This window comes from Brienomyrus brachyistius, chromosome 22 (genome assembly GCF_023856365.1).
Source record: "Brienomyrus brachyistius isolate T26 chromosome 22, BBRACH_0.4, whole genome shotgun sequence".
Classification (NCBI taxonomy): domain Eukaryota; kingdom Metazoa; phylum Chordata; class Actinopteri; order Osteoglossiformes; family Mormyridae; genus Brienomyrus; species Brienomyrus brachyistius.
The window spans coordinates 16,815,861-16,828,934 of NC_064554.1; the positions used below are offsets into that span (position 1 = coordinate 16,815,861).

The 13,074-nt window shown below is 41.5% G+C and overlaps 1 protein-coding gene across 1 annotated transcript in view; it reads right to left on the reverse strand.

Annotated features, from left to right (window-relative positions):
- qtrt1 (queuine tRNA-ribosyltransferase 1) overlaps positions 1-12,324 on the reverse strand; it is a 138,684-nt gene extending 126,360 nt beyond the window's left edge. Inside the window, exon 1 of the mRNA XM_048990690.1 lies at positions 12,321-12,324. The gene's annotated coding sequence lies outside the window, so the exon portion shown is untranslated. The remainder of the gene's footprint in view (positions 1-12,320) is intronic.
- Positions 12,325-13,074: the final 750 nt, after the last annotated feature.

The window sequence follows — 13,074 nt, forward strand, 5'->3', positions numbered from 1 at the left end:
AATTTGAGCAGAGAGTGAAGGAAAAGTGGTCAATGAAAGCTCAGCGTATGCAGGAACTCCTTCAGTACAGCTGGAAAAGCCTCCCAGGAGGCCACCAGATGTTAATGACTTACAGGAGAAAGTATGGGTCAGCCAGCCCCTGGAACGAATGGGGCCCAATGGTGCGATCACTTTCCCGACCCAGGGATTTGAACCAGCAACCTTCTGAGTCCCAACCCACAGAGCAGCCCCCCCCCCTCCCTTTCAAACAATATTTGTTTGTTTAATACTTTTTTGGTCAGCGCATAATTCCATGTATGCTATTTTATAGTTTTGCTATTTTGATAATTATTCTAAAATGTAGAAAATAGTACAAGAAACGGTTCTCTGGGGAGGTGTGTCCAAACTTTTGACTACTAAAATGAAACAGACAGGCAGACACCAAAGGAATACAGTAAGCATATAGGCAGATTAAACATTAACCAGTTTCAAGAAACACTACATTTCCCAGGGATCTTTTACTAATAACTGCTGTTGATCATTTGGGCCTAGCAGACGTCCCAAAGCCTGACTCATTGAGAAAAATCACGTGTGACATTTCTGTATGATAGTCATGGGATTATAGATGCTTTATCAAAGTTATCAGTTATCTATACTTTGCACATCGGAATGCTTCTCTTCCGGGGGGCAGCGCCCTCTGCTGAGACCAGGAAGAAAAACAAATCTAAGGCATTCCACACAAAATGTCAAAAATGCTCCGGACAAAACTATTAAGAAATAACTGTATTTCGAGTGTGTGATGCTCCTTTTATTTGAAATTCAACTCACCTGTTGCAATTACCAGGTGCTGACAGTAAGGATATCCCCACTTGCAGCCAGTTAAAATGGAGAAATGCTGACTCAGTCGTGTTTCTGAGTGTCTGTGTGCCACACTGAGCATGGAGAGAAGAAAGAAGAGCGAAGAATTGTCTGAGGATTGGAGAGCCAAAATTACCCAAAAATAAGCACGAACAATCCCAAGGCTACAAGTCCATCTCCAGAGATCTTGATGTTCGTGCGTCCACTGTGAGGAACACTGTAAAGCAGTTTACAGCCCATGGCACTGTAGCTAATCTCTCTGGATGTGGACAAAAGAGAAAGATTGCTGAAATGTTACAACAAAGAATTCTTTGAATGGTGAATAAAGAATCTCGAACTTCCAAACAAATTGGAGCTGAGCTGCAGGCAGCTGGGAGACTGTCCTCTGGACAGATGAGACAAAAATAGAACCTTTTGGTAGAGCACAAAGAAAAGAGCACAGTCCCTACAGTCAAAACATGGACGAGATTCACTGATGTTTTTGGGGTTGCTTTGCTGCTTCAGACACTGGTAGTCTTGACTGTTTCCATGGTATTATGAAATCTGAAGACTACCAAGGAATTGTGGGGCGCGGTGTAGGGCTCAGTGTCAAAAAAGGTGGGTCTCAGCCAGAGGTCATGGGTCTTACAGTAGGACAATAACCCAAAGCAAACTTCAAAAAGCACCCAGAAATGGTTTAAGACAAAGCGCTGGAGAGTTATGAAGTGGCCAGTCAAAAATTAAACAGATACCAATAGTTGTGGTTTAAAAAGTTAGCTGTTGTGAATTCTTTCGATTTGAGACTCTTGTTCTGATAATTGTATTGATTCGTTATGGGGCTTTTATGGCAACATATGTTAGTTAGAGGCTGTCGGGTAAACGAAGGTTGTCGGGTAAAACGAAGGTTGTTGGGTAAATGAAGGTTGTCGGGTAAACGAAGGTTGTCGGGTAAAACGAAGGTTGTCGGGTAAACGAAGGTTGTCGGGTAAAACGAAGGTTGTCGGGTAAAACGAAGGTTGTCGGGTAAACGAAGGTTGTCGGGTAAAATGAAGGTTGTCGGGTAAACGAAGGTTGTCGGGTAAACGAAGGTTGTCGGGTAAAACGAAGGTTGTCGGGTAAACGAAGGTTGCCATTTTCTTTCTATCTCTCTGCCTACAGCACTGAGCTGAAGCAGAAGTCACTGCTGATAGAATTCTGTCTTCAGCTCAGTCCACGTGTCAATCCTGTCCCTTGAGTGCTCCATCTTGTATGTGAGAATTGTAACCTGCTACGTAGTAAAGTTCTTAACTCTGCCTAACGACTCAGTGCTCTCTGACTGGAGGCCTTCAGCAGTCAATGTGGTCATGTGCAAATTGATGTAGAAATGTCTTCTGCTGGTCCCTCGGGGTTTGGTTCTGGTTGAGATCAACCACAAGCAGGATCCTATTAAGAAAAGTGCCACCAGCTGATCATCCTCGAACAACGTGAGCATCTGACTGACCAAGCGGTCGATGTTAATTTGAAGGGGGCCTTTTCCTCTCAACATCTCTCTCACTTCCTGGTGTTTATGACCATTTACACCCAGTACTCATTCACCACCCAGAAGGGATTTAGAAAAGATAATACAATATAGTGACAATATTTACAATATTTATTCTTTTTTGTCTGAGAAGTGGAGTACAGGAAACAATTTAAAATGTTAATACAGGGGTCTAATTGTTTGTTTTGGAATTTCACCAAGTATCTGTCCTTTAACTCCATGAGGTACAGTATGCTGGGCACTGCTTTGGTGACTGTGGGATTGAGTGCCATCTATGTGACCTCGCTTGGGGTTTGGGGTTTTGTTCCTTAATATTCCTTTTGTTTTCCTTCTTTTTCTATCTCAGCCACATCTCCCTGCTCCTGCTGCTGGTTCCTGTTCCTGCTCTCTTAGGTTCTCCGCGCCTGTTTGTTCACGTCGTCCTGGAGCCGCCCGTCCATTCAGCAGCCCTGAGTCCTGACAACAATGTTTCCCTTGGGGACTCACAGACAGTTCACGTTCTTGCTCCTTCCCAGCTCCCTACCAGGGAATCCGCAAAATGTGGACTGTTTGGCAGGGAACTCCAAGGGAGCAAAAAATAAATATATTCAGGAAGTGTGGGACAATCCAACTCAGGATGTTACTTGATTGTATCTTGCAAACTGTGAAAGGAAATAAAATGAGTATAAATAAGCATTCAGAGTCTGTTGTGTGACTTAAGCCTCACCATCAGATACCTTTTCCAACCCACCTTTGGATTAAATGTCTCTTTGCTCTGTTTAATCAGTCACTCCTCCTGGTTATGCAGCCCCGCAAATCACCTTTGTCGGTTAGGTTTGGCTGTGTTGTTTCGGGGTGGATGGCTGCTGTTCATCAGCTCCACTGTTACTGCTGTCTAAATATCACGGACGGAATCAGTACATTTATAGTATAAGGAAGGTGGATATTTGCACCCACGTTTGCCAGTGTTGACACAGTGGTTAGCACTGTTGTTACGCACCTCTGGGACCCGGGTTTGAGCTTCTGCCTTGGCTCTATCTCTACAATCCGATGAACTGGCAACATGGGCTAAAAAAATACGAGTCTCACAGTGTCTGATGATACCATCAAACTTGGGCTAAAAGTGACTTCCTCCACGTGCAAAGATCTCCTTTAGCAGTCAGGCCATAAGTCTATTTACAGAGATAAGCTCATGATTGAGTGTAATAGTTGTGGTGTGCTATGCGCCATGACAGTACAGTAAGCTTTTAGCTAGGTTAAACATCAACCTTATTAAAGGAAATGTGGTAGAATCACTACATTTCCACCGAATAACTCCAACTGATGGTTCGAGCTCCATCCCTGACTCACTGATAGAAATAATGCTTAATGTCATATATGTTTATACATTTATAGAGATAAGGTTATGTAGAGTACCAGTCACGGTTTGGACGCACCAAACTACCTATAGAGTGATAGTGTCATGTCACATGACCTGCCCGCCTGACCTAAACACAGTATGTAGAATAATTTTGAAGAAGGAATTTGAGCAGAGAGTGAAGGAAAAGTGGTCAATGAAAGCTCAGCGTATGCAGGAACTCCTTCAGTACAGCTGGAAAAGCCTCCCAGGAGGCCACCAGATGTTAATGACTTACAGGAGAAAGTATGGGTCAGCCAGCCCCTGGAATGAATGGGGCCCAATGGTGCGATCACTTTCCCGACCCAGGGATTTGAACCAGCAACCTTCTGAGTCCCAACGCACAGAGCAGCCCCCCCCCCTCCCTTTCAAACAATATTTGTTTGTTTAATACTTTTTTGGTCAGCGCATAATTCCATGTATGCTATTTTATAGTTTTGCTATTTTGATAATTATTCTAAAATGTAGAAAATAGTACAAGAAACGGTTCTCTGGGGAGGTGTGTCCAAACTTTTGACTACTAAAATGAAACAGACAGGCAGACACCAAAGGAATACAGTAAGCATATAGGCAGATTAAACATTAACCAGTTTCAAGAAACACTACATTTCCCAGGGATCTTTTACTAATAACTGCTGTTGATCATTTGGGCCTAGCAGACGTCCCAAAGCCTGACTCATTGAGAAAAATCACGTGTGACGTCGTACTGTCAAGTGATTCCTTTGATCAGTATCTCTGCCGAAAAAAGCTGAAAAGTAAAAGGAAGTCTTTGTCATGGCTCTGCTCACAGATCATATTATTTTTATGCTGATTTTTATCAAAGTGTGCGGTAAGGAAACGCAAATTTTTGTTCCTCTCTTTTGGAATTACTACATGTGAAGTTGAGAAGTAACAGTGAAAGAAATAGGTTGCGTAAAAAGCTTCTTTTAATACTGAGTTGCTACAAACTCATCAGAAGACCGAAAGTAACACGTTACCCTCAGTGAGAAGTTACAGAAAATGTTTTTGCATAGTTGCAAATACAAGTCACCGAAACGATGATTTTGAATGAAGGTGTTTTCTTAGAGTAACCAGCGAGCTTACTACGTACAGTTTAACTAGATTGATTTACTCAGTGAATTGTGTGTTTCTGTACAAGGTCACCATTTATCTAGGAATTTACTATTTAGAATGTAATCAATGTAAATGCATCAGATTTAGCAAAATATCTGAAAATACTCCCGGCTCTGGGGGTAAGAAATGAAAGTGATTTGCATCCTTGTTTTCAGGAAGCGTATAGTAATGCTCTGTTTACAGCTATGTGGTTGTGCTATGGCTTTTGTTGTTGTTTTGGTTGTAAAAGTGATTCATATCTAGCTTTACAATCTTTTTTTATGTATGTAAACAATCTTGGTGCTTTTTAATGTCATTTTTCTGTTGTTGCGAGGAACCAGGAAATGGCTGCCGAGTGGGGGTATTGCTAATGCTGTGGTGTAGGTGACCAACGCCCTTAGGATGGGTGAGGTTCGGGGCATCGCGATACAGGTCGACCCCCAGTGTGAACGAGTTTGTTTCAGCTGTTACTTACATCTGACTTTGATCTTTTACGTTCTGCAGGCTGTACAGTGACAGAGAGAGACGTATACACTTGCTGTGTTGATATATATGCCAATGGCGTGTATAAATATTCAGTCGACACAAACTGGACCACGGATAAATTTCACAGTGAGGAATGGCTCAGTGAGGTAAGTGCTGAGGTAACGCCATTCAGGCAGGACACAAGGACGGGTGAAGGATTACAGTCACCTGTTCAAGAAATGTAGGCGTTTTCATAATCGTGTGAACCTGGGGCACGAAATTCAAACAATCCTTTTTACACAAATAGAAGGATTCAGTTTGAAGAGAATCAGCCAGTCAGTCGCTGTGACTCTTCACCTTGTGTGTCATATGAGTCGGTGTAGTCCTTGTAAACTTATCAAACCACTGTTGTCTCACAGGAAATCCTACTGGCCTTTATCGACTACGCCCCCTTTTCAAGAAACTCGACTGCTGAGGTGGAGCAGGTCCTCTCTGGCAGCATCCACCTCAAACGGTGCCTTAACCTGACTTACTCTGCTACTGACGACAAGTTTAAGGTACTGTAGACTCTCCTGTCTCGCCGTAGATTTTCACCAGGCCAATCAGGAGAATTCCTGACAGGCTTCTTAGCCGCTGTTCTGGTCCGAAACAACATAATTTGACAGGTTAAATCATTTGTGCATGTTTTCAGCCTATTACAATAAAATATTAATCTTACTTTTCTTTTTGATATTTAAGGAAATACGTGTCCACTTCATTGTCACGGGTAAGACTTCACAGTTTGATAGTAGTTTTTTTTTTTTTTGTAAATCTTTCTGTAAACTTTCGTGATCAAAATCTTACACTGTAGATTACATGTGCAGAGAATTTCAAATCAACGAGGCTGTTCTGCTGTTTTATGCCAGGATGTACTGAAGAAGAACAGAATAATGCATCGAAAGTTACATCTAACTTACATCTCTTGGCTGTTTTGGGTGAGTGTCTCTTTGATTCTAAATAAAATCTAGCATGTTCTCTAGGTACTGCTACGGTGCGGATGTTAAATGCAGACTCTGCATCCCAGTGTCATCACCCTACCTTGTACTATGTGTTTTTTACAGCACTTGGATTTTTATGTTTGGAGATGAAATATATTTTTAATAAGAAAAACATAATTCTTCTTATATATTTGAGTGGCTTTATATTTTAGGCATCCATGTATTATTATTATTAGGGGGCGGCATGGTGGTGCAGTGGTTAGCACTGTCGCCTCACACCTCTGGGACACGGGTTCGAGGCTCCGCCTGGGTCACATGTGTGCGGAGTTTGTATGTTCTCCCCATGTTGTTGTGGGGTTTCCTCCGGGTACTCCGGTTTCCCCCCACGGTCCAAAAACATGCTGAGTCTAATTGGAGTTGCTAAATTGCCTGTGTTAAATAGGTGTGCATGTGTGAGTGAATGGTGTGTGTGTGTGCCCTGCGATGGGCTGGCCCCCCATCCTGGGTTGTTCCCTGCCTCGTGCCCATTGCTTTTGGGATAGGCTCCGGACCCCCCGCAACCCAGTAGGATAAGCGGTTTGGACAATGGATGGATGGATGGATGTGTAAGTGAATGGTGTGTGTGTGTGCCCTGCGATGGGCTGGCCCCCCATCCTAGGTTGTTCCCTGCCTCGTGCCCATTGCTTCTGGGATAGGCTCCGGACCCCCCGCGACCCAATAGGATAAGCGGTTTGGAAAATGGATAGATGGATGTATTATTATTATTATTATTAACAACAACAAGAACCATGCTAATGTGTTTGTACCTTCGCAGTTCCCATCACTGGACTTCTGTGCATTTTGGGGATCAAGTGGAAAATCGGGTGAGTTTTAAAATGTAATGATACCTCACAGTGTAACTGGTATTAATTAATTAAAACTGACTGGCTTTGTGACTGGATATTGCAGACAAGGGGGGGGGGGCATTTTATCAGAGGGGCGTCAAAAATAATATTAATCTCATGTAGCTTTTAAATGATGCTTCTATTAGTAGGAAGTAATGAAACTGAACTCTCACTTTTGCTTTCAGCTGCCTCAGACGGTGGTGGAATGGGTGGAGGCAGCCTGCAGATGATCAGAATATGACCGGGGAGGACAGAGAGACATTTTGTTAGTTGAAATACCCAACCTGTCTCCTTCTGGTGTGAAATCAACTCATTTTTAGAAACAATTCGGTTTTGATTTCTAACAAAGGCTAGACATAGTAAAAGATATTTTTATTAGACACAAACATTTTATACATGCATACATAGGTATAATTCCTTCTTTATTTTCACCAGCAGACGTCGCTTCTCTCATTTTTGTCTCAAACTACTCTTCCATTGTTCAAACACAGAGAAACAATTGGTACCTTATAATAGTGAGCTAAGCACTGATTGGATGAATCTCGATTGATTGTAAACAGGGATACAATCAGACTATTGCCCGCATGCAGCGACAAACTGGTTGATGTTCTCTTGTTTAGGTACTCTCTTTCTTGGTAAAACATCAGTTATTTCCTCCTTTCGCAGACTACAATATAGTATAGTATGGTTTAGTATAATATAGTATGGTATTGTGCAGTGCAGTGCAGTGCAGTGCAGTATACTATAGAGCAATGGTCACCAATTCATTGACCATGAGCTACTGGGAGCCCACATGGATCTAGTGAGGCGGCCCAGATTCAATTTTAGTTCAGTCTACATGAGTCAGCCAGTTGGTGATCACTGGTATAGAATATGTAGGAAAGTAAGTATATGGCGGACAAGATCCAGTAGCGGGTTTGATTGTCATAAGCTTTATATGTAGTTTACCCAACTTAGCAGCCTCTTGCATCGACAGAAGGGCAGCATTCAGGTGGGCAGTGGCAGCTTCAGCCGTGGACCTGCCAGGATGGCATTTACAGGCACTGCAGTGCCTCGGACGACAGTCCCCAGGAGGCATGTCAGGGAGAAAGGGGCTGGTGTGGGTCTTACGTCAGGGGCGGGGAGAGCGGGGCAGCCCTGTGGAAGGGTTATGTCACTGCTCACCCTTACAGGAGATTAATGCTAATATAATTTATTATGATTAATTCAGTAAGTTATCAGAAAGTCTCTGCTTAAAACAGTGCAGGGCAAAATATAGTAAGAATAATAAATAATAATGAAGGTGATAATAATTATTATAATCATTATCATCATCAGCTTATAATTTATTTTATCGTTATTATATATGAAGATTCTTGCATACATCCACATACATGTATAATATTCTATATTTCTATATTCGAATACACTTAAATACATAGATTTATATACATACATATATTATATGTAACCCGTCGCCACAAAATGAGTCTTAAGTTGCACTGGTAGAACTGCACCCATAAGACTCATTTCGTGGTGATGGGTCACATATATGACCAGGTCAATGGATGTTTGTAAAACCAAGAGACTTTACTGGAAATGTAAATCGCCACGACCACGGCAGTAATTAGGGCGAGTGAACATGTTTCCATCAGCCCATAGCAAAGCAGATGTTTCGGCGACCGAACCTGGATTTGCTTTTCATGCGTGTTTAACCAACATGCTGCCTGCTAAGATGTTCTGTCCTATATCTGGTTATATGAGTAGCTAACAATAATGCAATAAAACCACAATTGGTAAAGCTTCAGTTAAAATGTTTGTGATTTATTCCCATCTGATTTCAGTATTTTAGTTTGAGTAAGTGAGTTTCGGTCTTCATCATAAACAGCCTGTGGTTTGCTGGACAGGCAGCTAAATATTCCTTCTTAGATACTCATCGATTATGATTTTTCATACTTTTGTTTATACTAGCACTAATAATAATAATAACAATATTATTGTTGTTGTTATTATTTTCCATTAGGCCTGTATACAGATGCACGGTATATGGATTAACATACGGAAATTGCATCCAATACTTAAACTTTAGCAATATTCAAAATTAAGAGCACTAAAGGTACTACTGAAATAAACTACAAGCCTGGGAAATCTTCATGATTCTGCCCTGTAGATTGACCTTTTGTTTTACACATTATATAAAAGGTCATTCCACCAATCTTCACCAGCTAGTCCGGTGTCTCGTTCAGTCTGCTCCACCTGTCTCATCCCCTGGTTCCCCCTCTAAAATAGCCCCGCCTGGGGCTCGTTAGTCTTACGTCCCATTCCTGCCCTCCTGGTAACCACGTACAGCTGCCTTGTGTTTGCTCCTTTGTTAGTTGGGTATTTTAGTGTCTCCCAGTCCTGTGCTCCCCATTTGGCCATTCTAACACATGGAAGTGTGTGAACCTGTCCAGTCGTGCTTTGTTTGATGACGTGACATATGGGATAAAAAAGTGACTCATGGACAACATGCAAGCCTTGATATCTGTTTATCTAGGCACCTGATGATTCCATCAGACCTGGGTGCAAAGTGACTTTATCCACTTACAAAGGCCTCCTTCAGCAGTCTGAAAATAACTCCATTTACGGAGATAAGCTCACGGTTGAGAGTAAATGGCTGACGTTTAGCCAAAAGAATACTGGAATGGTTTTGCATGAAAACTTTACAAGGTTAACTAGGTTAAACATCAATCTATTTCAACAAATTTGCTACAAATGCCACATTTCCATGGGTCCTACAGCATATCTTCCAACCACAGGCAGTCTACAGGTTATGAATGAGATCCGTTCCCTAAGGCTGTCTTTAAGTCAAATTTGTAAGTAATTCGTAAGCGTAATAACACAGTACATGAAAATAATAAAATAATGCAGTAATAGTACAAGTAACTACATACGGTACTGTACTGTATCTCAAGCCGATGAACCGCTGAAGCCACAAAATGTCTTCATGAGCGTCACGAAGTAGTGCATACATTCGTTATTACAAAGCATCGGATTTAACCCACTTTATGGCAGTCTGTTCGGAAGTCTGTAAGTCGGATGTTCTTGCGCTGGGAAGTACCTGCAATAACTCCAGTTGATGATTCAGGTCTAGCAGACGTCCCGAAGCCTGGCTCATTGAGAAAAATACTGCATGATGTCACATTGTGGCGTGACTTTGGTAACTGTGTGGCAGAATTGTGGCGTCTTCCAGCGCCCCCTACAGGACATGACAGAAAATTGTCCACATTGAGTAGCAGTAGCATTAAGTAACAGCCAAAAAAAAAGCAAATGAAAAGGAATTGCCAGAAATCCCTGAGAATAGGAAGTACTAAGTTGAACACATTTTGTTGCAAGGACAATCTACTGAAAGAATAATGTTTAACAAACCTGTTCACAAAGAATAACCAGCACTCTTTGTACGAACATTTCAGTTCTGCTCAGTGCACTGTGCGTATTAGGACAGGATTGCCGTTTATCTAGGAATATTTTATTTAGCCTGTAATCAGTGTTTATGTAATTGAGAGTAAGTTGCATTTCTGTTTTGAGGAAGCAAATAGTCATGCTCTGTTTATGTGGTCTGGTCAGATTCCTGTTAGCTGGTTTGGTTGTGAAAGAGTTCTAAATCCAGCTTTCAGATGTGTTTTTATTATTTAGACAATCCTGGTGCTTTTTTGTCAGAATTTTTCAGTCGTTGGGAGGAACCACAAAATGGCCGCCGAGTTGACGAAGTGAGAGTGGAGGAGTGGGGGATGGGAGAGCAGAATGGCGTTATTGCTAATGCTGTGTAAGTGACCTTGTAAGCGATAATTACTTAATTCAAATTGTATTTCACAATGCAGTTAAATTTTTCACATTGACGCATTTCTGAATGATGGTTTTCCGAACCAGCTTTCAGTTTCACAGCTGTTGTTCATTATGAGAGTACAAAAGTGTCCCGAGAAGCAACGAATGACTTAAGGGAAGCTAATATATGCACCGATTAGCTGAGCAAACATAAAGAGGTACTTCAAGATAAAAAGACTTCGCAATGAAGTTGGAATATTCATTAACACTTTACTCGAGAGGACATGAATAATGTAGCAGTACATGCTTACTTAATGCATTAATTGACAGGTAAGTACTGCATTAATTAACAAGTAAGTACTATAAATGTTAGTTGCATACTGATCCCATGCTTGTTCATCATTAATCAGAGGGTTATTCTTTCTGTTACTTAAACAGCAGCGGGTTGATTTAAAGAAGAAAGAAATCTTGGCTGGATAGAACCAGCAAGGCTAAGGCTCCATGTACATATTCACAACCCTGCCAGGGGTCCCTGTGCTAGTTCATCCCAAAGGTGTTTGATAGGGTTGAGGTCGAGATTGTCCAAAATGCCTTGATATGCATGCAAACACATTTTGGATGATTCTATGCTTCCTGCTGTGCAGGAACAGTTTGAGGAAGGGCCCTTTTCAGTTCCAGCATGGTTCCTGCGTCATCGTAATTTTCTGGGCTCCACACCAGTCACCCTTCTTTCCCTGTATGCACGTATTCTTAATGCTCAAAGTTAACTCAACCCTCTTGGTTTAGTGCGGGCTAAATACTTTAGTACATTATCCCATTAAGGGAAAGATTATACAGTAAATATGTGTAACAATTCCCTTAACAATGCACGATTGGATATCAATATTGGATATTATTCCTTTCCCATGCAGGACCCACATCACAAAACTGTCACTAAGACTAGTTTGGCATGTTCTCTAATGCTATTCGGCAGCTTCCTGTTTATCCCAATTTCTTAGAACATCCACAATGCCCTCTCCTCCATCTTGCTACGTCTGTTTCCCCAATTTCCTGCTTGAACATTTCCAGAACTACACACAGAACAACAAGTCAAAGCTTAACCACAATCTCATCATCCACCTCTCCTTCAGCACTGACTCATTGAGAGAAGCTATGCATGACGTCACATTCTCGTGTGACTTTGGTAACTATGTAAGTATTGTGCGACGGAACTGCGGCATCTTCCAGCTATAACTAAGTAACTCACGTGTAAATTTACCACATGGCTACTTTCACTATGATTTTCTTTTTCATGCTGATGTTCACCGCATACAGTAAGTAAAGGCAAATGTTTGTTGCTCTCTTTGGGATTTATCACATTTGGTAGCAAAAAAATAAAGTTTAAAAGTACTTGCTACAAATCCCTCACAACAGAGGAAGTACTAAGTCGATCAAGCTACAGAAAAAGTTTTTGCATTGTTTATATTCTTACAAGGACAATTAACTGATAAGATCGTTTTGAACAAATGAATGTTTTGTATTTTCTTAGAGTAACCAATGCCCTTCTCATGTACATATAAACTTCACTGATTTATTCAGTGCATTGTGTGTTTCAGTACAAGGCCACCATTTATCTAGGAAATTACTATTTAGGATGTAATAAATGTCTGTGTAAATGTTTCCGATTTAGCCAAATATCGGAAAAAGTTCTGGGCTCTGGGTGCACAATTGGGAGTGACTTTAAATCCTTGCTTTTAGGGAGGGTGTAGTAATGCTCCGTTTATGTGGTCAGGTTGTGGTTTTTATTAGTTGTTTTGTTGTGAAAGAGTTCTAAATCCAGCTTTCAGGTGTGTTTTTATTATTTAAACAGTCTTGGTGCTTGTTGGGTGGAACCACAAAATGCCCGGCAAGATGACAAAGTGAGAGTGGAGATGTGGGGGATGGGAGAGTGGGGTGGAATTATTGCTAATGCTGTGTAGGTAACCAGCGCCCTTTTGAATCACGAGGCTCGGGGGTCTCGTCCCAGTGTGAACGTGTTTGTTTCTGACTTTGATCTGCTTTGTTCTCCAGGCTGTACAGTGACAAAGAAAAGCGTAAATATTTCCTGTGAAGATATATATGCCGATGGGGTGTATAAATATTCAGCCGACACAAACTGGACCAGACATAAACTTCACAGTGAGG